Below are 24,398 nucleotides of genomic sequence, written 5' to 3'. Positions count from 1 at the left end.
ATTCACACTCAGTCTCTAGCTGTTATGTAATAATGCACCGAAACCACAGCTCCCTTTCCACATCCAGGCCCCACACAACTTTCCATGGTTTACCACAGACGCTTTACATGCCCTGGTTCAATCCATTGATAGCACGTCGACCCCAGTATACCACATCGTTCCAAATCACTCTATTCCTTTCACGTTTTTCACCCTCCTGCATGTTCAGGCCCCGATCACTCAAAATCTTTTTCACCCCATCTTTCTACCTCCAATTTGGTCTCCCACTTCTTCCTCGTTCCCTCCATCACTGACACGTATATACTCTTGGTCAATTTTTCCTCTCTCATTCTCTCCATGTGACCAAACCATTTCAAAACACCCTTCTCTGCTCTCTCAACCACACTCTTTTTATCTCCACACATCTCTTACCCTTTCATTACTTACTCGATCAAACCACCTCACACCACATATTGTCCTCAAACATCTCATTTCCAGCACATCCACCCTCCTGCACACAACTCTATCCATAGCCCACGCCTCGCAGCCATACAACATTGTTGGAACCACTATTCCTTCAAACATAGCCATTTTTGCTTTCCGAGATAATGTTCTCGACTTCCAAACATTCTTCAAGGCTCTCAGAATTTTCACCCCCTCCCCCACCCTATAATTCACTTCCGCTTCCATGATTCCATCCGCTGCCAAATCCACTCCCAGATTTCTAAAACACTTCACTTCCTCCAGTTTTTCTCCATTTAAACTTACCTCCCAATTGACTTGACCCTCAACCCTACTGTACCTAATAACCTTGCTCTTATTCACATTTGCTCTTAACATTCTTCTTTCACACACTTTACCAAACTCAGTCACCAGCTTCTGCAGTTTCTCACATGAGTCAGCCACCAGTGCTCTATCATCAGCGAACAACAACTGACTGACTCCCCAAGCTCTCTCATCCACAACAGACTGCATACTTGCCCCTCTTTCCAAAACTCTTGCATTCACCTCCCTAACAACCCCATCCATAAACAAATTAAACAACCATGGAGACATCACACACCCCGGCCGCAAACCTACATTCACTGAGAACCAATCACTTTCCTCTCTTCCTACACGTACACATGCCTTACTTTCTCGATAGAAACTTTTCATTGCTTCTAACAACTTGCCTCCCACACCATATATTCTTAATACCTTCCACAGAGCATTTCTATCAACTCTATCATATGCCTTCTCCAGATCCATAAATGCTACATAGAAATCCATTTGCTTTTCTAAGTGTTTCTCGCATACATTCTTCAAAGCAAACACCTAATCCACACATCCTCTACCACTTCTGAAACCACACTGCTCTTCCCCAATCTGATGCTCTGTACATGCCTTCACCCTCTCAATCAATACCCTCCCATATAATTTCCCAGGAATACTCAACAAACTTATACCTCCGTAATTTGGGCACTCACTCTTATCCCCTTTGTCTTTGTATAATGGCACTATGCACGCATTCCGCCAATCTTCATGCACCTCACCATGAATCATACATACATTGAATAACCTTACCAACCAGTCAACAATACAGTCACCCCCATTTTTAATAGATTCCACTGCAATACCATCCAAACCCGCTGACTTTCCGGCTTTCATCTTCCGCAAAGCATTTACTACCTCTTCTCTGTTTACCAAATCATGTTTACCAAATCATTCTCCCTAACCCTCTCACTTTGCACACAACCTCGACCAAAACACCCTATATCTGCCACTCTATCAACAAACACATTCAACAAACCTTCAAAATACTCACTCCATCTCCTTCTCACATCACCACTACTTGTTATCACCTCTCCATTAGCCCCTTCACTGAAGTTCCCATTTGTTCCCTTGTCTTGTGCACTTTATTTACCTCCTTTCAAAACATCTTTTTATTCTCCCTAAAATTTAATGATACTCTCTCACCCCAACTCTCATTTGCCCTCTTTTTCACCTCTTGCACCTTTCTCTTGACCTCCTGCCTTTTTCTTTTATACATCTCCCACTCATTTGCATTTTTTCCCTGCAAAAATCGTCCAAATGCTTCTCTCTTCTCTTTCACTTATAATCTTACTTCTTTGTTCTCACCTTTTTCCATTCTGTACTCAGTCTCTTGCTGCTTCGTCATACAAGTCTCCTTCCCAAGCTCACTTACTCTCACTACTCTCTTCACCCCAACATTCTCGAGATCTTCTTTTCTGAAACCCTCTACAAATCTTCACCTTCGCCTCCACAAGATAATGATCAGACATCCCTCCAGTTGCACATCTCAGTACATTAACATCCAAAAGTCTCTCTTTCGTGCGCCTATCAACACATAATCCAGTTACGCTCTCCGGCCATCTCTCCTACTTACTTATGTATACTTTTGTATATCTCTCTTTTTAAACCAGGTATTCCCAATCACCAGTCCTTTTTCAGCACATAAATCTACAAGCTCTTCACCATTTCCATTTACAACACTGAACTCCCCATGTATACCAATTATTCCCTCAACTTCCACATTACTCACGTTTGCATTCAAATCACCCATCACCATAACCCGGTCTTGTGCATCAAAACCACTAACACACTCATTCAGCTGCTCCCAAAACAGTTGCCTCTCATGATCTTTCTTCTCATGCCCAGGTGCATATGCACCAATAATCACCCATCTCTCTCTATCAACTGTTTTACCCATATCAATCTAGAATTTACTTTCTAACACACTGTCACATACTCCCACAACTCCTGTTTCAGGAGTAGTGCTACTTTTTCCCTTGCTCTTGTTCTCTCACCAACCCCTGACTTTACTCCCAAGGCATTCCCAAACCACTCTTCCCCTTTACCCTTGAACTTCGTTTCACTCAGAGCCAAAACATCCAGGTTCCTTTCCTCAAACATACTACCTATCTCTCCTTTTTTCTCATCTTGGTTACATCCACACACATTTAGACACCCCAATCTGAGCCTTCGAGGAGGATGAACACTCCCCACGTGACTCCTTCTGTTTCCCCTTTTAGAAAGTTAAAATACAAGGAGGGGAGGGTTTCTGGCCCCCCCGCTCCCGTCCCCTTTCGTTGCCTTCTACGACACGTGAGAAATGCGTGGGAAGTATTCTTTCTCCCCTATCCCCAGGGGATATGTGTGTCAGGGGATATATGTGTCAGAGGTGGAGGGAACGAGGAAAAGTCGGAGACCAAATTGGAGGTGGAAAGATGGAGTGAAAAAGATTTTGAGTGATCGGGGCCTGAACATGCAGGAGGGTGAAAGTCTTGCAAGGAATAGAGTGAATTGGAATGATGTGGTATACCAGGGTTGATGTGCTGTCAATGGATTGAACCAAGGCATGTGAAGCGTCTGGGGTAAGCCATGGAAAGTTGTGTGGGGCCTGGATTTGGAAAGGGAGCTGTGGTTTCGGTACATTATTACATGACAGCTAGAGACTTGAGTGTGAACGAGGGGGAGGGTATTGTTATTCCATGTGTGGCGGGATGGCGATGGGAATGAATAAAGGCAGAGAGTATGAATTATGTACATGTGTATATATGTATATGTCTGTGTGTGTATATATATGTATACATTGAGATTTATAGTTATGTATATGTTCCCTATGTGGACGTGTATGTATATACATGTGTATGTGGGTGGGTTGGGCCTTTCTTTCATCTGTTTCCTTGCGCCACCCCGCTAACGTGGGAGACAGCGACAAAGCAAAATAAAATCTGAATATTAAAATATATATATTATCCCTGGGGATAGGGGAGAAAGAGTACCTCCCACGTTTTCCCTGCGTGTCGTAGAAGGCAACTAAAAGGGAAGGGAGCGGGGGGCTGGTAATCCGTCCCTCTCGTTTTTAGTTTCCCTAATGAAGGAACAGAGGAGGTGGCCAAGTGAGGATATTCCCTCAAAGGCTCAGTCGTGTGTTCTTAACGCTACCTCGCTAATGTGGGAAATGGCGAATAGTTTGAAAGAAAAGAAAGAAAAATATATATATATATATATATATTTTTTTTTTTTTTTTTTTTTTTTTTTTTTATACTTTGTCGCTGTCTCCCGCGTTTGCGAGGTAGCGCAAGGAAACAGACGAAAGAAATGGCCCAACCCCCCCCCCCCCATACACATGTACATACACACGTCCACACACGCAAATATACATACCTACACAGCTTTCCATGGTTTACCCCAGACGCTTCACACGCCTTGCTTCAATCCACTGACAGCACGTCAACCCCTGTATACCACATGACTCCAATTCACTCTATTTCTTGCCCTCCTTTCACCCTCCTGCATGTTCAGGCCCCGATCACACAAAATCTTTTTCACTCCATCTTTCCACCTCCAATTTGGTCTCCCTCTTCTCCTCGTTCCCTCCACCTCCGACACATATATCCTCTTGGTTAATCTCTCCTCACTCATTCTCTCCATGTGCCCAAACCATTTCAAAACACCCTCTTCTGCTCTCTCAACCACGCTCTTTTTATTTCCACACATCTCTCTTACCCTTACGTTACTTACTCGATCAAACCACCTCACACCACACATTGTCCTCAAACATCTCATTTCCAGCACATCCATCCTCCTGCGCACATCTCTATCCATAGCCCACGCCTCGCAACCATACAACATTGTTGGAACCACTATTCCCTCAAACATACCCATTTTTGCTTTCCGAGATAATGTTCTCGACTTCCACACATTTTTCAAGGCTCCCAAAATTTTCGCCCCCTCCCCCACCCTATGATCCACTTCCGCTTCCATGGTTCCATCCGCTGACAGATCCACTCCCAGATATCTAAAACACTTCACTTCCTCCAGTTTTTCTCCATTCAAACTCACCTCCCAATTGACTTGACCCTCACCCCTACTGTACCTAATAACCTTGCTCTTATTCACATTTACTCTCAACTTTCTTCTTCCACACACTTTACCAAACTCAGTCACCAGCTTCTGCAGTTTCTCACATGAATCAGCCACCAGCGCTGTATCATCAGCGAACAACAACTGACTCACTTCCCAAGCTCTCTCATCCCCAACAGACTTCATACTTGCCCCTCTTTCCAGGACTCTTGCATTTACCTCCCTTACAACCCCATCCATAAACAAATTAAACAACCATGGAGACATCACACACCCCTGCCGCAAACCTACATTCACTGAGAACCAATCACTTTCCTCTCTTCCTACACGTACACATGCCTTACATCCTCGATAAAAACTTTTCACTGCTTCTAACAACTTGCCTCCCACACCATATATTCTTAATACCTTCCACAGAGCATCCCTATCAACTCTATCATATGCCTTCTCCAGATCCATAAATGCTACATACAAATCCATTTGCTTTTCTAAGTATTTCTCACAGACATTCTTCAAAGCAAACACCTGATCCACACATCCTCTACCACTTCTGAAACCGCACTGCTCTTCCCCAATCTGATGCTCTGTACATGCCTTCACCCTCTCAATCAATACCCTCCCATATAATTTACCAGGAATACTCAACAAACTTATACCTCTGTAATTTGAGCACTCACTCTTATCCCCTTTGCCTTTGTACAATGGCACTATGCACGCATTCCGCCAATCCTCAGGCACCTCACCATGAGTCATACATACATTAAATAACCTTACCAACCAGTCAACAATACAGTCACCCCCTTTTTTAATAAATTCCACTGCAATACCATCCAAACCTGCTGCCTTGCCGGCTTTCATCTTCCGCAAAGCTTTTACTACCTCTTCTCTGTTTACCAAATCATTTTCCCTAACCCTCTCACTTTGCACACCACCTCGACCAAAACACCCTATATCTGCCACTCTGTCATCAGACACATTCAACAAACCTTCAAAATACTCATTCCACCTCCTTCTCACATCACCGCTACTTGTTATCACCTCCCCATTTACGCCCTTCACTGAAGTTCCCATTTGCTCCCTTGTCTTACGCACCCTATTTACCTCCTTCCAGAACATCTTTTTATTCTCCCTAAAATTTACTGATAGTCTCTCACCCCAACTCTCATTTGCCCTCTTTTTCACCTCTTGCACCTTTCTCTTGACCTCCTGTCTCTTTCTTTTATACTTCTCCCACTCAATTGCATTTTTTCCCTGCAAAAATCGTCCAAATGCCTCTCTCTTCTCTTTCACTAATACTCTTACTTCTTCATCCCACCACTCACTACCCTTTCTAAACAGCCCACCTCCCACTCTTCTCATGCCACAAGCATCTTTTGCGCAATCCATCACTGATTCCCTAAATACATCCCATTCCTCCCCCACTCCCCTTGCTTCCATTGTTCTCACCTTTTTCCATTCTGTGTATATATATATATATATATATATATATATATATATATATATATATATATATATATTTATTATTATTTTGCTTTGTCGCTGTCTCCCGCGCCTGCGAGGTAGCGCAAGGAAACAGACGAAAGAAATGGCCCAACCCACCCCCACACACATGAACACATACACACACGTCCCCACACGCAAACATACACACCCACACATCCCAATGTACACACATATATACACACGCAGACATACACATATACACACAATGCACACTGTCTGCCCCTACTCACCCCCATCGCCACCCTACCACACACGGAATAACATCCCCCTCCCCCCTCGTGTGCGCGAGGCAGCGCCAGGAAAAGACAACAAAGGCCCCATTTGCTCACACTCAGTCTCCAGCTGTCATGCAATAATGCCTGAAACCACAGCTCCCTTTCGACATCCAGGCCCCACAGAACTTTCCATGGGTTACCCCAGACGCTTCACATACCCTGATTCACTCCATTGACAGCACGTCGACCCCGGTATACCACATCGATCCAATTCACCCTCCTGCATGTTCAGGCCCCGATCACTCAAAATCTTTTTCTCTCCATCTTTCCACCTCCAATTTGGTCTCCCACTTCTCGTTCCCTCCACCTCCGACACATATATCCTCTTGGTCAATCTTTCCTCCCTCATTCTCTCCATGTGACCAAACCATTTCAAAACACCCTCTTCTGCTCTCTCAACCACGCTCTTTATATTTCCACACATCTCTCTTACCCTTATATTACTTACTTGATCAAACCACCTCACACCACACATTGTCCTCAAACATCTCATTTCCAGCACATCCACCCTCCTGCACACAACTCTATCTATAGCCCACGCCTCGCAACCATACAACATTGTTGGAACCACTATTCCTTCAAACATACCCATTTTTGCTTTCCGAGATAATGTTCTCGACTTCCACACATTCTTCAAGGCTCCCAGGATTTTCGCCCCCTCCCCAACCCGATGATTTACTTCCGCTTCCATGGTTCCATCTGCTGCCAGATCCACTCCTAGATATCTAAAACACTTTACTTCCTCCAGTTTTTCTCCATTCAAACTTACCCCCCAGTTGACTTGACCCTCAACCCTACTGTACCTAATAACCTTGCTCTTATTCACATTTACTCTTCACATTCTTCTTTCACACACTTTACCAAACTCAGTCACCAGCTTCTGCAGTTTCTTACATGAATCAGCCACCAGCGCTGTATCATTAGCGAACAACAACTGACTCGCTTCCCAAGCTCTCTCATCCCTAACAGACCGTATACTTGCCCCTCTTTCCAAAACTCTTGCATTCACCTCCCTAACAACTCCATCCATAAACAAATTAAACATTCATGGAGACATCACACACCCCAGCCTCAAACCTACATTCACTGAGAACCAATCACTTTCCTCTCTTCCTACACGTACACATGCCTTACATCCTCGATAAAAACTTTTCACTGCTTCTAACAACTTGCCTCCCACACCATATATTCTTAGTACCTTCCACAGAGCATCTCTATCAACTCTTATCATATGCCTTCTCCATATCCATAAATGCTACATACAAATCCATTTGCTTTTCTAAGTATTTCTGACATTCATTCTTCAAAGCAGACACCTAATCCACACATCCTCTACCACTTCTGAAACCACACTGCTCTTCCCCAGTCTGATGCTCTGTACATGCCTTCACCCTCTCAATCAATAGCCTCCCATATTATTTACCAGGAATACTCAACAAACTTGTACCTCTGTAATTTGGGCACTCTCTTATCCCCTTTGCCTTTGTACAATGGCACTAAGCACGCATTCCGCCAATCCTCAGGCACCTCACCATGAATCATACATACATTAAATAACCTTACCAACCAGTCAACAGTATAGTTACCCCCTTTTTTTAATAAATTCCACAGTAATACCATCCAAACCTGCTGCCTTTCCGGCTTTCATCTTCCGCAAACCTTTTACTACCTCTTCTCTGTTTACCAAGTCAATTTCCCTAACCCTCTCACTTTGCACACCACCTCGACCTAAACACCCTATATCTGCCACTCTATCATGAAACACATGGTTTGATCGAGTAAGTAACGTAAGGGTAAGAGAGATGTGTGGAAATAAAAAGAGCGTGGTTGAGAGAGCAGAAGAGGGTGTTTTGAAATGGTTTGGGCACATGGAGAGAATGAGTGAGGAAAGATTGACCAAGAGGATATATGTGTCGGAGGTGGAGGGAACGAGGAGAAGAGGGAGACCAAATTGGAGGTGGAAAGATGGAGTGAAAAAGATTTTGTGTGATCGGGGCCTGAACATGCAGGAGGGTGAAAGGAGGGCAAGGAATAGAGTGAATTGGAGCGATGTGGTATACCAGGGGTTGACGTGCTGTCAGTGGATTGAATCAAGGCATGTGAAGCGTCTGGGGTAAACCATGGAAAGCTGTTTAGGTATGTATATTTGCGTGTGTGGACGTGTGTATGTACATGTGTTTGGGGGGGGGGGGTTGGGCCATTTCTTTCGTCTGTTTCCTTGCGCTACCTCGCAAACGCGGGAGACAGCGACAAAGTATAAAAAAATATATATATATATATATATATATATATATATATATATATATATAGATAGAAAGAATACTTCCCACGTATTCCCTGCGTGTCGTAAAAGGCGACTAAAAGGGGAGGGAGCGGGGGGCTGGAAATCCTCCCCTCTCACTTTTTTTTTTAATTTTCCAAAAGAGGGAACAGAGAAGGGGCCCAGGTGAGGATATTCCCTCAAGGGCCCAGTCCTCTGTTCTCAACGCTACCTCGCTAATGCGGGAAATGGCGAATAGTATGAAAGAAAGAAAGAAAAATATATATATATATATATATATATATATATATATATATATATATATATATATATATATATATATATATATGGGGAGGTGATAACAAGTTATATATATATATATATATATATATATATATATATATATATATATATATATATATATATATATATATATATACACATATGGGGAGGTGATAACAAGTAGTGGTGATGTGAGAAGGAGATGGAGTGAGTATTTTGAAGGTTTGTTGAATGTGTTTGATGATCGAGTGGCAGATATAGGGTTTTTTGGTCGAGGTGGTGTGCAAAGTGAGAGGGTTAGGGAAAATGATTTGGTAAACAGAGAAGAGGTAGTAAAAGCTTTGCATAAGATGAAAGCCGGCAAGGCAACAGGTTTGGATGGTATTGCAGTGGAAGTTATTAAAAAAGGGGGTGACTGTATTATTGAATGGTTGGTAAGGTTATTTAATGTATGTATGACTCATGGTGAGGTGCCTGAGGATTGGCGGAATGCGTGCATAGTGCCATTGTACAAAGGCAAAGGGGATAAGAGTGAGTGCTCAAATTACAGAGGTATAAGTTTGTTGAGTATTCCTGGTAAATTATATGTGAGGGTATTGATTTGAGAGGGTGAAGTTATGTACAGAGCATCAGATTGGGGAAGAGCAGTGTGGTTTCAGAAGTGGTAGAGGATGTGTGGATCAGGTGTATGCTTTGAAGAATGTATGTGAGAAATACTTAGAAAAGCAAATGGATTTGTATGTAGCATTTATGGATCTGGAGAAGGCATATGATAGAGTTGATAGAGATGCTCTGTGGAAGGTATTAAGAATATATGGTGTTGGAGGCAAGTTGTTAGAAGCAGTGAAAAGTTTTTATCGAGGATGTAAGGCATGTGTATGTGTAGGAAGAGAGGAAAGTGATTGGTTCTCAGTGAATGTAGGTTTGCGGCATTGGTGTGTGATGTCTCCATGGTTGTTTAATTTGTTTATGGATGGGGTTGTTAGGGAGGTGAATGCAAGAGTTTTGGAAAGAGGGGCAAGTATGAAGTCTGTTGTGGATGAGAGAGCTTGGGAAGTGAGTCAGTTGTTGTTCGCTGATGATACAGCGCTGGTGGCTGAATCATGTAAGAAACTGCAGAAGCTGGTGACTGAGTTTGGTAAAGTGTGTGAAAGAAGAAAGTTAAGAGTAAATGTGAATAAGAGCAAGGTTATTAGGTACATTAGGGTTGAGGGTCAAGTCAATTGGGAGGTAAGTTTGAATGGAGAAAAACTGGAGGAAGTAAAGTGTTTTAGATATCTGGGAGTGGATCTGGCAGCAGATGGAACCATGGAAGCGGAAGTAAATCATCGGGATGGGGGAGGGGGCGAAAATCCTGGGAGCCTTGAAGAATGTGTGGAAGTCGAGAACATTATCTCGGAAAGCAAAAATGGGTATGTTTGAAGGAATAGTGGTTCCAACAATGTTGTATGGTTGCGAGGCGTGGGCTATGGATAGAGTTGTGCGCAGGAGAATGGATGTGCTGGAAATGAGATGTTTGAGGACAATGTGTGGTGTGAGGTGGTTTGATCGAGTAAGTAACGTAAGGGTAAGAGAGATGTGTGGAAATAAAAAGAGCTTGGTTGAGAGAGCAGAAGAGGGTGTTTTGAAATGGTTTGGGCACATGGAGAGAATGAGTGAGGAAAGATTGACCAAGAGGATATATGTGTCGGTGGTGTAGGGAACGAGGACAAGTGGGAGACCCAATTGGATGTGGAAAGATGGGGTGAAAAAGATTTTGAGTGATGGGGGCCTGAACATGCAGGAGGGTGAAAGGAGGGCAAGGAATAGAGTGAATTGGATCGATGTGGTATACCGGGGTTGACGTGCTGTCAATGGATTGAATCAGGGCATGTGAAGCGTCTGGGGTAAACCATGGAAAGTTGTGTGGGGCCTGGATGTGGAAAGGGAGCTGTGGTTTCGGGCATTATTACATGACAGGTAGAGACTGAGTGTGAACGAGTGGGGCCTTTGTTGTCTTTTCCTTGCGCTACCTCGCACACATGAGGGGGGGAGGGGGATGTTATTCCATGTGTGGCGGGGTGGCGATGGTAATAAATAAAGGTAGAGAGTATGAATTATGTACATGTGTGTATATGCATATGTCTGTGTGTGTATATATATGTGTACATTGAGATGTATAGGTATGTATATTTGCGTGTGTGGACGTGTATGTATATTCATGGGTATGTGGGTGGGTTGGGCCATTTTCTTTCATCTGTTTCCTTGCGCTACCTCGTAAACGCGGGAGACAGCGACACAGCAAAATAGAAAAAAGAATATATATATATATATATATATATATATATATATATGCAAGGTTAGGGTAAGCATTAATTATTTTTATATGTTTGAATATAAAGTATGTTTTGGGAGCAGCTGAATGAGTGTGTTAGTGGTTTTGATGCACGAGACCGGGTTATAGTGATGGGTGATTTGAATGCAAAGGTGAGTAATTTGGCAGTTGAGGGAATAATTGGTGTACATGGGGTGTTCAGTGTTGTAAATGGAAATGGTGAAGAGCTTGTAGGTTTATGTGCTGAAAGAGGACTGGTGATTGGGAATACCTGGTTTAAAAAGCGAGATATACATAAGTATACTTATGTAAGTATGAGAGATGGCCAGAGAGCGTTATTGGATTACGTGTTAATTAACAGGCGCGCGAAAGAGAGACTCTTGGATGTTAATGTGCTGAGAGGTGCAACTTGAGGGTTGTCTGATCATTATCTTGTGGAGGCTAAGGTGAAGATTTGTATGGGTTTTCAGAAAAGAGTGAATGTTGGGGTGAAGAGAGTGGTGAGAGTAAGTGAGCTTGGGAAGGAGACTTGTGTAAGTACCAGGAGAGACTGAGTACAGAATGGAAAAAGGTGAGAACAATGGAAGTAAGGGGAGTTGGGGAGGAATGGGATGTATTTAGGGAATCAGTGATGGATTGTGCAGAAGATGCTTGTGGCATGAGAAGAGTGGGAGGTGGGTTGATTAGAAAGGGTAGTGAGTGGTGGAATGAAGAAGTAAGATTATTAGTGAAAGAGAAGAGAGAGGCATTTGGACGGTTTTTGCAGGGAAAAAATGCTATTGAGTGGGAGATGTATAAAAGAAAGAGACAGGAGGTCAAGAGAAAGGTGCAAGAGGTGAGAAAGAGGGCAAATGAGAGTTGGGGTGAGAGAGTATCATTAAATTTTAGGGAGAATAAAAAGATGTTTTGGAAGGAGGTAAATAAAGTGCGTAAGACAAGGGAGCAAATGGGAACTTCAGTGAAGGGCGCAAATGGGGAGGTGATAAGTAGTGGTGATGTGAGAAGGAGATGGAGTGAGTATTTTGAAGGTTTTTTGAATGTGTTTGATGATAGAGTGGCAGATGTAGGGTGTTTTGGTCGAGGTGGTGTGCAAAGTGAGAGGGTTAGGAAAAATGATTTGGTAAACAGAGAAAAGGTAGTAAAAGCTTTGCGGATGATGAAAGCCGGAAAGGCAGCAGGTTTGGATGGTATTGCAGTGGAATTTATATATATATATATTTTTTTTTTTTTTTTTTTTTTTTTTTTTATACTTTGTCGCTGTCTCCCGCGTTTGCGAGGTAGCGCAAGGAAACAGACGAAAGAAATGGCCCAACCCCCCCCCCCCCATACACATGTACATACACACGTCCACACACGCAAATATACATACCTACACAGCTTTCCATGGTTTACCCCAGACGCTTCACATGCCTTGATTCAATCCACTGACAGCACGTCAACCCCTGTATACCACATGGCTCCAATTCACTCTATTCCTTGCCCTCCTTTCACCCTCCTGCATGTTCAGGCCCCGATCACACAAAATCTTTTTCACTCCATCTTTCCACCTCCAATTTGGTCTCCCTCTTCTCCTCGTTCCCTCCACCTCCGACACATATATCCTCTTGGTCAATCTTTCCTCACTCATTCTCTCCATGTGCCCAAACCATTTCAAAACACCCTCTTCTGCTCTCTCAACCACGCTCTTTTTATTTCCACACATCTCTCTTACCCTTACGTTACTTACTCGATCAAACCACCTCACACCACACATTGTCCTCAAACATCTCATTTCCAGCACATCCATCCTCCTGCGCACATCTCTATCCATAGCCCACGCCTCGCAACCATACAACATTGTTGGAACCACTATTCCTTCAAACATACCCATTTTTGCTTTCCGAGATAATGTTCTCGACTTCCACACATTTTTCAAGGCTCCCAGAATTTTCGCCCCCTCCCCCACCCTATGATCCACTTCCGCTTCCATGTTTCCATCCGCTGCCAGATCCACTCCCAGATATCTAAAACGCTTCACTTCCTCCAGTTTTTCTCCATTCAAACTCACCTCCCAATTGACTTGACCCTCAACCCTACTGTACCTAATAACAGCCATGGAGACATCACACACCCCTGCCGCAAACCTACATTCACTGAGAACCAATCACTTTCCTCTCTTCCTACACGTACACATGCCTTACATCCTCGATAAAAACTGCAGTGGAATTTATTAAAAAAGGGGGTGACTGTATTGTTGACTGGTTGGTAAGGTTATTTAATGTATGTATGACTCATGGTGAGGTGCCTGAGGATTGGCGGAATGCATGCATAGTGCCATTGTACAAAGGCAAAGGGGATAAGAGTGAGTGCTCAAATTACAGAGGTATAAGTTTGTTGAGTATTCCTGGTAAATTATATGGGAGGATATTGATTGAGAGGGTGAAGGCATGTATAGAGCATCAGATTGGGGAAGAGCAGTGTGGTTTCAGAAGTGGTAGAGGATGTGTGGATCAGGTGTTTGCTTTGAAGAATGTATGTGAGAAATACTTAGAAAAGCAAATGGATTTGTATGTAGCATTTATGGATCTGGAGAAGGCATATGATAGAGTTGATAGAGATACTCTGTGGAAGGTATTAAGAATGTATGGTGCGGGAGGCAAGTTGTTAGAAGCAGTGAAAAGTTTTTATCGAGGATGTAAGGCATGTGTATGTGTAGGAAGAGAGGAAAGTGATTGTTTCTCAGTGAATGTAGGTTTGCGGCAGGGGTGTGTGATGTCTCTATGGTTGTTTAATTTGTTTATGGATGGGGTTGTTAGGGAGGTGAATGCAAGAGTTTTGGAAAGAGGGGCAAGTATGAAGTCTGTTGTGGATGAGAGAGCTTGGGAAGTGAGTCAGTTGTTGTTCGCTGATGATACAGCGCTGGTGGCTGATTCATGTGAGAAACTGCAGAAGCTGGTGACTGAGTTTGGAAAAGTGTGTGAAAGAAGAAAGTTAAGAGTAAATGTGAATAAGAGCAAGGTTAATAGATACAGTAGGGTTGAGGGTCAAGTCAATTGGGAGGTTAGTTTGAATGGAGAAAAACTGGAGGAAGTAAAGTGTTTTGGATATCTGGGAGTGGATCTGGCAGTGGATGGAACCATGGAAGCGGAAGTGAATCATAGGGTGGGGGAGGGGGCGAAAGTCCTGGGAGCATTGAAGAATGTGTGGAAGTCGAGAACATTATCTCGGAAAGTAAAAATGGGTATGTTTGAAGGAATAGTGGTTCCAACAATGCTGTATGGTTGCGAGGCGTGGGCTATGGATAGAGTTGTGCGCAGGAGGATGGATGTGCTGGAAATGAGATGTTTGAGGACAATGTGTGGTGTGAGGTGGTTTGATCGAGTAAGTAATGTAAGGGTAAGAGAGATGTGTGGAAATAAAAAGTGTGTGGTTGAGAGAGCAGAAGACGGTGTTTTGAAATGGTTTGGTCACATGGAGAGAATGAGTGAGGAAAGATTGACCAAGAGGATATATGTGTCAGAGGTGGAGGGAACGAGGAGAAGTGGGAGACCCAGTTGGAGGTGGAAAGATGGAGTGAAAAAGATTTTGAGTGATCGGGGCCTGAACATGCAGGAGGGTGAAAGGAGGGCAAGGAATAAAGTGAATTGGATCTATGTGGTTTACCGGGGTTGACATGCTGTCAGTGGATTGAATCAGGGCATGTGAAGCGTCTAGGGTAAACTATGGAAAGTTTTGTGGGGCCTGGATGTGGAAAGGGAGCTGTGGTTTTGGGCATTATTGCGTGGCAGCTAGAGACTGAGTGTGAACGAATGTGGCCTTTGTTGTCTTTTCCTAGTGCTACCTCGCACACATGAGGGGTGAGGGGGATGGTGTTCCATGTGTGGCGAGTTGGCGATGGGAGTGAATGGGGGCAGACAGTGTGAATTTTGTGCATGGGTATATATGTGTGTCTGTGTATGTATATATATGTTTACATTGAGATGTTTAGGTATGTATATTTGCGTGTGTGGACATGTGTGTGTGTGTGTGTATACATTGTGTATGGGGGTGGGTTCGGCCATTTCTTTCGTCTGTTTCCTTGCGCTACCCTGCAATCGTGGGAGACAGCGACAAAGCAAAAAAAAAAAAATTGTATATATATATATGTATATATATATATATATATATATATATATATATATATATATATATATATATATATATATATCATACAAAGCTCCATCAGCCAGGATCGAACCTGGGACCCCTTGTGCAAGAGGCAGGCATGCTAACCGCTAGGCTAAGGGACTGTATAATAGGAAACAACTATTCGAAATACTAAGTACTCGAATACCCTTCGTCTCACTATGGTGAGCAACGGGGTCTATCGGTTGTTTCCGAACAGAACACATAGCCAGCTGAAAGCGTTTTCCCGAACATGACTGTTCAACGCTGAGTTATATGAATACGAATAAAGTGTATATGAACGTGCACCTTCATAGAACATACAAAGCTCCATCAGCCAGGATCGAACCTGGGACCCCTTGTGCAAGAGGCAGGCATGCTAACTGCTAGGCTAAGGGACTGTATGATATGAAGGTGCGCTTTCATATACACTTTATTCGTATTCATATAACCGCGTTGTACAGTCAGTTTCGGTTAAACGTTTTCAGCTGGCTATGTGTTCTGTTCGGAGACAACCGATAGACCCCGTTGCTCACCATAGTGAGACGAAGGGTATTCGAGTACTTAGTATTCGAATAGTTGTTTCCTATTATACAGTCCCTTAGCCTAGCGGTTAGCATGCCTGCCTCTTGCACAAGGGGTCCCAGGTTCGATCCTGGCTGATGGAGCTTTGTCTGTTCTATGAAGATGCGCGTTCATATACACTTTATTCGTATTCATATAACCGCGTTGTACAGTCAGGTTCGGTAAAACGCTTTCAGCTGGCTATGTGTTCTGTTCTGAAACAACCGATAGACCCCGTTGCTCACCATAGTGAGACGAAGGGTATTCGAGTACTTAGTATTTCGAATAGTTGTTTCCTATTATACAGTCCCTTAGCCTAGCGGTTAGCATGCCTGCCTCTTGCACAAGGGGTCCCAGGTTCGATCCTGGCTGATGGAGCTTTGTATGTTCTATGAAGGTGCGCGTTCATATACACTTTATTCGTATATATTATTATATTATTTTTATTATACTTTGTCGCTGTCTCCCGCGTTTGCGAGGTAGCGCAAGGAAACAGACGAAAGAAATGGCCCAACCCCCCCCCCCATACACATGTATATACATACGTCCACACACGCAAATATACATACCTACACAGCTTTCCATGGTTTACCCCAGACGCTTCACATGCCTTGATTCAATCCACTGACCGCACGTCAACCCCGGTATACCACATCGCTCCAATTCACTTTATTCCTTGCCCTCCTTTCACCCTCCTGCATGTTCAGGCCCCGATCACACAAAATCTTTTTCACTCCATCTTTCCACCTCCAATTTGGTCTCCCTCTTCTCCTCGTTCCCTCCACCTCCGACACATATATCCTCTTGGTCAATCTTTCCTCACTCATTCTCTCCATGTGCCCAAACCACTTCAAAACACCCTCTTCTGCTCTCTCAACCACGCTCTTTTTATTTCCACACATCTCTCTTACCCTTACGTTACTCACTCGATCAAACCACCTCACACCACACATTGTCCTCAAACATCTCATTTCCAGCACATCCATCCTCCTGCGCACAACTCTATCCATAGCCCACGCCTCGCAACCATACAACATTGTTGGAACCACTATTCCTTCAAACATACCCATTTTTGCTTTCCGAGATAATGTTCTCGACTTCCACACATTCTTCAAGGCCCCCAGAATTTTCGCCCCCTCCCCCACCCTATGATCCACTTCCGCTTCCATGGTTCCATCCGCTGCCAGATCCACTCCCAGATATCTAAAACACTTCACTTCCTCCAGTTTTTCTCCATTCAAACTCACCTCCCAATTGACTTGACCCTCAACCCTACTGTACCTAATAACCTTGCTCGTATATATATATATATATATATATATATATATATATATATATATATATATATATATATATATATATGTATTATTTTCCCTGGGGATAGGAGAGAAAGAATACTTCCCACGCATTCCTCACGTGTCGTAGAAGGCGAATAAAGGGGACGGGAGCGGGGGGCCAGAAACCCTCCCCTCCTTGTATTTTAACTTTCTAAAAGGGGAAACAGAAGAAGGAGTCATGCGAGGAGTGCTCATCCTCCTCGAAGGCTCAGATTGGGGTGTCTAAATGTGTGTGGATGTAACCAAGATGAGAAAAAAGGATAGATAGGTAGTATGTTCGAGGAAAGGAACCTGGATGTTTTGGCTCTGAGTGAAACGAAGCTCAAGGGTAAAGGGGAAGAGTGGTTTGGGAATGTCTTGGGAGTAAAGTCAGGGGTTAGTGAGAGGACAAGAGCAAGGGAAGGAGTAGCAGTACTCCTGAATCAGGAGTTGTGGGAGTATGTGATAGAGTGTAAGAAAGTAAATTCTAGATTGATATGGGTAAAACTGAAAGTTGATGGAGAGAGACGGGTGATTATTGGTGCATATGCACCTGGGCATGAGAAGAAAGATCATGAGAGGCAACTGTTTTGGGAGCAGCTGAATGAGTGTGTTAGTGGTTTTGATGCACAAGACCAGGTTATAGTGATGGGTGATTTGAATGCAAAGGTGAGTAATGTGGCATTTGAGGGAATAATTGGTATACATGGAGTGTTCAGTGTTGTAAATGGAAATGGTGAAGAGGTTGTAGGTTTATGTGCTGAAAAAGGACTGATGATTGGGAATACCTGGTTTAAAAAGCGAGATATACATAAGTATACGTATGTAAGTATGAGAGATGGCCAGAGAGCGTTATTGGATTACGTGTTAATTGATAGACGCACGAAAGAAAGACTTTTGGATGTTAATGTGCTGAGAGGTGCAACTGGAGGGATGTCTGATCATTATCTTGTGGAGGCGAAGGTGAAGATTTGTGGGGGTTTTTAGAAAAGAAGAGTGAATGTTAGGGTGAAGAGAGTGGTGAGAGTAAGTGAGCTTGGGAAGGAGACTTATGTGAGGAAGTAGCAAGAGAGACTGAGTACAGAATGGAAAAATGTGAGAACAAATGAGGTAAGGGGAGTGGGGGAGGAATGGGATGTATTTAGAGAAGCAGTGATGGCTTGCGCAAAAGATGCTTGTGGCATGAGAAGCGTGGGAGGTGGGTTGATTAGAAAAGGTAGTGAGTGGTGGGATGAAGAAGTAAGATTATTAGTGAAAGATAAGAGAGAGGCATTTGGAAGATTTTTGTAGGGAAAAAATGCAAATGAGTGGGAGATGTATAAAAGAAAGAGGCAGGAGGTCAAGAGAAAGGTGCAAGAGGTGAAAAAGAGGGCAAATGAGAGTTGGGGTGAGAGTATCAATAAATTTTAGGGAGAATAAAAAGATGTTTTGGAAGGAGGTAAATAAAGTGCGTAAGACAAGGGAGCAAATGGGGAACTTCAGGGAAGGGGGCTAATGGGGAGGTGATAACAAGTAGTGGTGATGTGAGGAGATGGAGTGAGTATTTTGAAGGTTTGTTGAATGTGTTTGATGATAGAATGGCAGATATAGGGTGTTTTGGTCGAGGTGGTGTGCAAAGTGAGAGGGTTAGGGAAAATGATTTGGTAAATAGAGAAGAGGTATTAAAAGCATTACGAAAGATGAAAGCCGGAAAGGCAGCGGGTTTGGATGGTATTGCAGTTGAATTTGTTAAAAAAGGGGGTGACTGTATTGTTGACTGGTTGGTAAGGTTATTTAATGTATGTATGATTCATGGTGAGGTGTGTGAGGATTGGCGGAATGCTTGCATAGTGCCATTGTACAAAGGCAAAGGGGATAAGAGTGAGTGCTCAAATTGCAGAGGTATAAGTTTGTTGAGTATTCCTGGTAAATTATATGGGAGGGTATTGATTGAGAGGGTGAAGGCATGTACAGAGTATCAGATTGGGGAAGAGCAGTGTGGTTTCAGAAGTGGTAGAGGATGTGTGGATCAGGTGTTTGCTTTGAAGAATGTATGTGAGAAATACTTAGAAAAACAAATGGATTTGTATGTAGCATTTATGGATCTGGAGAAGGCATATGATAGAGTTGATAGAGATGCTCTGTGGAAGGTTTTAAGAATATATGGTGTGGGAGGCAAGTTGTTAGAAGCAGTGAAAAGTTTTTATCGAGGATGTAAGGCATGTGTACATGTAGGAAGAGAGGAAAGTGATTGGTTCTCAGTGAATGTAGGTTTGCGGCATTGGTGTGTGATGTCTCCATGGTTGTTTAATTTGTTTATGGATGGGGTTGTTAGGGAGGTGAATGCAAGAGTTTTGGAAAGAGGGGCAAGTATGCAGTCTGTTGTGGATGAGAGAGCTTGGGAAGTGAGTCAGTTGTTGTTTGCTGATGATACAGCAGTGGTGGCTGATTCATGTGAGAAACTGCAGAAGCTGGTGACTGGGTTTGGTAAAGTGTGTGAAAGAAGAAAGTTAAGAGTAAATGTGAATAAGAGCAAGGCTATTAGGTACAGTAGGGTTGAGGGTCAAGTCAATTGGGAGGTAAGTTTGAATGGAGAAAAACTGGAGGAAGGAAAGTGTTTTAGATATTTAGGAGTGGATCTGGCAGCGGATGGAACCATGGAAGCGGAAATGAATCATAGGGTGGGGGAGTGGGCGAAAATCCTGGGAGCCTTGAAGAATGTTTGGAAGTCGAGAACATTATCTCCGAAAGCAAAAATGGGTATGTTTGAAGGAATAGTGGTTCCAACAATGTTGTATGGTTGCGAGGCGTGGGCTGTGGATAGAGTTGTGCGCAGGAGGGTGGATGTGCTGGAAATGAGATGTTTGAGGACAATATGTGGTGTGAGGTGGTTTGATTGAGTGAGTAATGTAAGGGTAAGAGAGATGTGTGAAAATAAAAAGAGTGTGGTTGAGAGAGCAGAAGAGTGTGTTTTGAAATGGTTTCGTTGCATGGAGAGAATGAGTGAGGAAAGATTGACCAAGAGGATATATGTGTCGGAGGTGGAGGGAACGAGGAGAAGTGGGATACCAAATTTTAGGTGGAAGGATGGAGTGAAAAAGATTTTGAGTGATCGGGGCTTGAACATGCAGGAGGGTGAAAGGCGTGCAAGGAATAGAGTGAATTGGAGCGATGTGGTATACCGGGGTCGACGTGCTGTCAATGGATTGAACTAGGGCATGTGAAGCGTCTGGGGTAAACCATGGAAAGCTGTGTGGGGCCTGGATGTGGAAAGGGGGCTGTGGTTTCTGTGCATTATTACATGACAGCTAGAGACTGAGTGTGAACGAATTGGCCTTTGTTGTCTTTTCCTAGTGCTACCTCACACACATGAGGGGGGAGGGGGATGTTATTCCATGTGTGGCGGGGTGGCGATGGGAACAAATAAAGGCAGACAGTATGAATTATGTACATGTGTATATATGTATATGTCTGTGTGTGTATATATATGTGTACATTGAGATGTATAGGTATGTATATTTGCGTGTGTGGACGTGTATATATATACATGGGTATGTGGACGGGTTGGGCCTTTCTTTCGTCTGTTTCCTTGCGCTACCTCGCTAACGCGGGAGACCGACAAAGCAAAATGAATAATAAATAAATATTATTAGAAATACATTTCCCATATTTTTTTCAAATGTTAGAATTGGTACCCACATGTACATAGACACACACTGTGTCTTACCTTGCTTGCAAAGACAAGTGACAAATCAGTTGGAATGTTGTTCCTGATGAAATCTGCGATGGCTACCTTCAGTTCGGGGAGAGTTTTTTTTTTTAAAAGTGTGCTCTTCATTGTTCTCCACAGCCAATGATCAGGGGGTGTAAGATTTGGCAGCTGTGGTGGCCAAATGTCCTTTGAAATTATTCTTTCCCCAAACATTGTGCAGCAAAGAAACACTGAAGTGTCATCACATGAGGAGGGAAGGGGAGGCCAGATACCTTACATGTCAGAAGTCTTGTAATCCATTTGTTGTAGAATAAGACTGAGGCAGTTTTATTGTGTGTCGTATAGTTAGACTGACATTTGGCTTATCCTGTATAAGTTCACTGTTTTATGCCAAGGATCTTTTATGACCTCTTTAATCCTTTTGTGCTACTGCTCGTAGGATGAGCTTGTGATGCACAATATATTTACCTGTGATATTGGCACAAATCAGGTCCTTTTCCTCAGAGTGATGAAGGAACGGAAAGTACTCAGCCAAGTTTAGCCTGGCTGTAGGGATGAAGATCTACCCAACAAAGAGATATTTATATGGTATAAGTGTCTTGCTGAGTGAATGAAATGCAGTTTGTGTGGTATTCTCTGAACTACACATGATCAGTAAGGCCTAGACCCCAAGCCACAACCTGTACTGATGGAACAGGATGGGATCATGGAGGAAATGGACTCCACATAACAGTTACTCAGGTAGTAGCTGAACTCCATGACTCCTCATCAGATTATGAAGTAGAATCTCTTTGTTTTCAAGGCTTAAAATCAAAACTGCTCATTATATCAACCTGCTGACTGCCAAATGCAAAACCTAAGGAATTTACAGAACAGTATGAATATAAAAAACTTGGAACACTTGTCTTGACATCCACAGAAACCCAGTCCCAAATGTATTTGGCTTAGGAGACCAGTCTGCCACATATTAAATGGAGAGAGGCAGGAAGTATCATTGTAGCTGAAGCTGCTTACATTGGAAAGAGCTTGGATGAATAGCTGCTATATAGGATGTTTCTCTGATTCTGTGAAAAGTTCTCCTCTTTCAGCAAATAACAAAACCAGCCTGAATAAATGACACTCAACTTAATCTTTACAATTAACGTGGACGTGATATATGACATCACCATTTCAAATGCCCCATACTCTGCTCATAACCTCTTTAAGCTTAAAGTAAGTTTGGATTCTAAACCATCTAAGACAGAACACAATAATAGAGGTGTATTCAGTTTGCAATACACTGGGAAACCTTTTGGAGTACCAAAACTGAGGAATTGTGTGTATGTAAATTAACATATCACTTTGGTACTCCAAACATACAACAGAAAGTACCAAAGTCTAGGTAGAACAAGAAAGGAGTGGAAGGGAATTACCAGTCTTTAAAAGAAAAAAAAAAGCCACAGGTCAAGGTGGAAGGGAATTACCAGTCTTTAAAAGAAAAAAAAAAAGCCACAGGTCAAGGTGGAAGGGAATTACCAGTCTTTAAAAGAAAAAAAAAAGCCAATGGTCAAGGTGGAAGGGAATTACCAGTCTTTAAAAAAAAAAAAAAAAGCCACAGGTCATCTTGTAAAGGAAAGAAAACTTATAAAATGAAGTATCAGACATACACTGGATATTCAAAATGTCATATGAAATGCAGGAGAAATAGAAGAAAAAGCTGTTAATAAAAAAAGATAACCCAAATTACTTTTTATAGTGACCCAAGGACCACATCGAAGAAAAATGGCCCAACAGAGTTCTTCCCAACCAGCATTCTCCCTAGTGTGCACATAGCAAATACCACCACCACAACATAAGATTTCAGTAGGTCAGTTCAGAGCATGCCCATCCACTGAAGTCCTGGGCTGAACTCATTATTCATAAAGAAAGCCTGAAATATCCTATTGAGAAAATGTGTAGACTGTGGCATCATTCCTGAGAGTGTGAAACTCTTGCATCACCCCTTTTTACAAAGGTTGAGTAGTACCACGAAACTATTGAATGTGAGCATTAACATTGCACATTGTTAAAGTCTGTGAAAGAGTCGAGTCCCAAGAGGCAAATTGAATGAATTTATGAAGTGAACAATCTACATAACCCATGACAACATGGTTTTAGGGCAGGAAGATTTTGGCTTTCTCAGTTCCTTCACCACTACGATAGTAGTGATCTACATAGACTTTGCAAAAGCATTTGACAAATTTGAATACTTTGTATTTCATAGACTTCACAAAAGCATTTGATAGATGAATGTTTTTTGATATTGTTGCATTGTAACATCACCTTGCAGGGTTACAGAAACAGAAGTGTTCTGAGATTTTTCACAACTAACATTGATATAGTTAAGGAAGTAAATTACCGGCCATGGCTGAAATCACTCCTTGCATTGCAGACAGGAGAGAGATGTCATCATATATATTTGGAAAATTGTAGAAGGTATGGTTCCCAACTTAGATTTGTAAGATACATTCTACTTGTGTGACAGGTTTGGATGACTTTGTCAAATACTTCGTCTGAAATCCAAAGGTTCAGCATTTACAAAAAGAGACCACTTTAAACTTCCATGGCCCAAAACTCCTCAAACCTTGCTTGCTATCATCAGAAGTAGCAGAGAAGTTTAAATGAGCAATGGACAAGTACCTACACAGTGTACCAGTCTAGTCAGGCTGTGGCTTTCATCATCATGGTTAACCAATAACCCAATCTGGTTGATTCACATTTTAGCTTAATTTTGCAGATCCTGCTGTCATTGCCTCCATGATGAGGAGCGGCCTCTGAACCACCATGTCATTCCATATAAATTTCTTAGTTCTAGTATTGCAGTAAATAAGCACTTTTAGTTTCTTGCCTGGGCATTTATATATTTTCGTTGGTTCATTTTTATTTTATTTCCAGATATTACCTTTGATTTATTGGTTCTTTGTTTACCTTGCAGAATTGCTTTCAGGTTTAGTATGTTAGTCTTTATAACTTTTTTTCTTGCTGCCAGGCATCTATTGCCATAGTCTCTCTTAGTTTCTCTGTACACTACATAATTCAAGGTCTTTCAGTCTTTCTTTGTAGTTCATACATTCATATTTGGTGACCATACAGTACAGCAGTACTCAGTTTTGCTTCTTGTATATGCATTACACATTTTCATCATTAGTTTTCTTTCATTAATGTCATACCACTGTTTTGCAGG

The 24,398-nt window shown here is 42.6% G+C and overlaps 1 protein-coding gene across 21 annotated transcripts in view; it reads left to right on the top strand.

Moving 5' to 3' along the window:
• The window catches only part of LOC139748637 (uncharacterized), a 615,583-nt gene that overhangs the window by 90,042 nt on the left and 501,143 nt on the right, over positions 1-24,398 (top strand). The window lies entirely within an intron of this gene.

This window comes from Panulirus ornatus, chromosome 5 (assembly GCF_036320965.1).
Source record: "Panulirus ornatus isolate Po-2019 chromosome 5, ASM3632096v1, whole genome shotgun sequence".
Lineage (NCBI taxonomy): Eukaryota > Metazoa > Arthropoda > Malacostraca > Decapoda > Palinuridae > Panulirus > Panulirus ornatus.
This window is presented reverse-complemented; position numbering and strand designations above follow the sequence as displayed.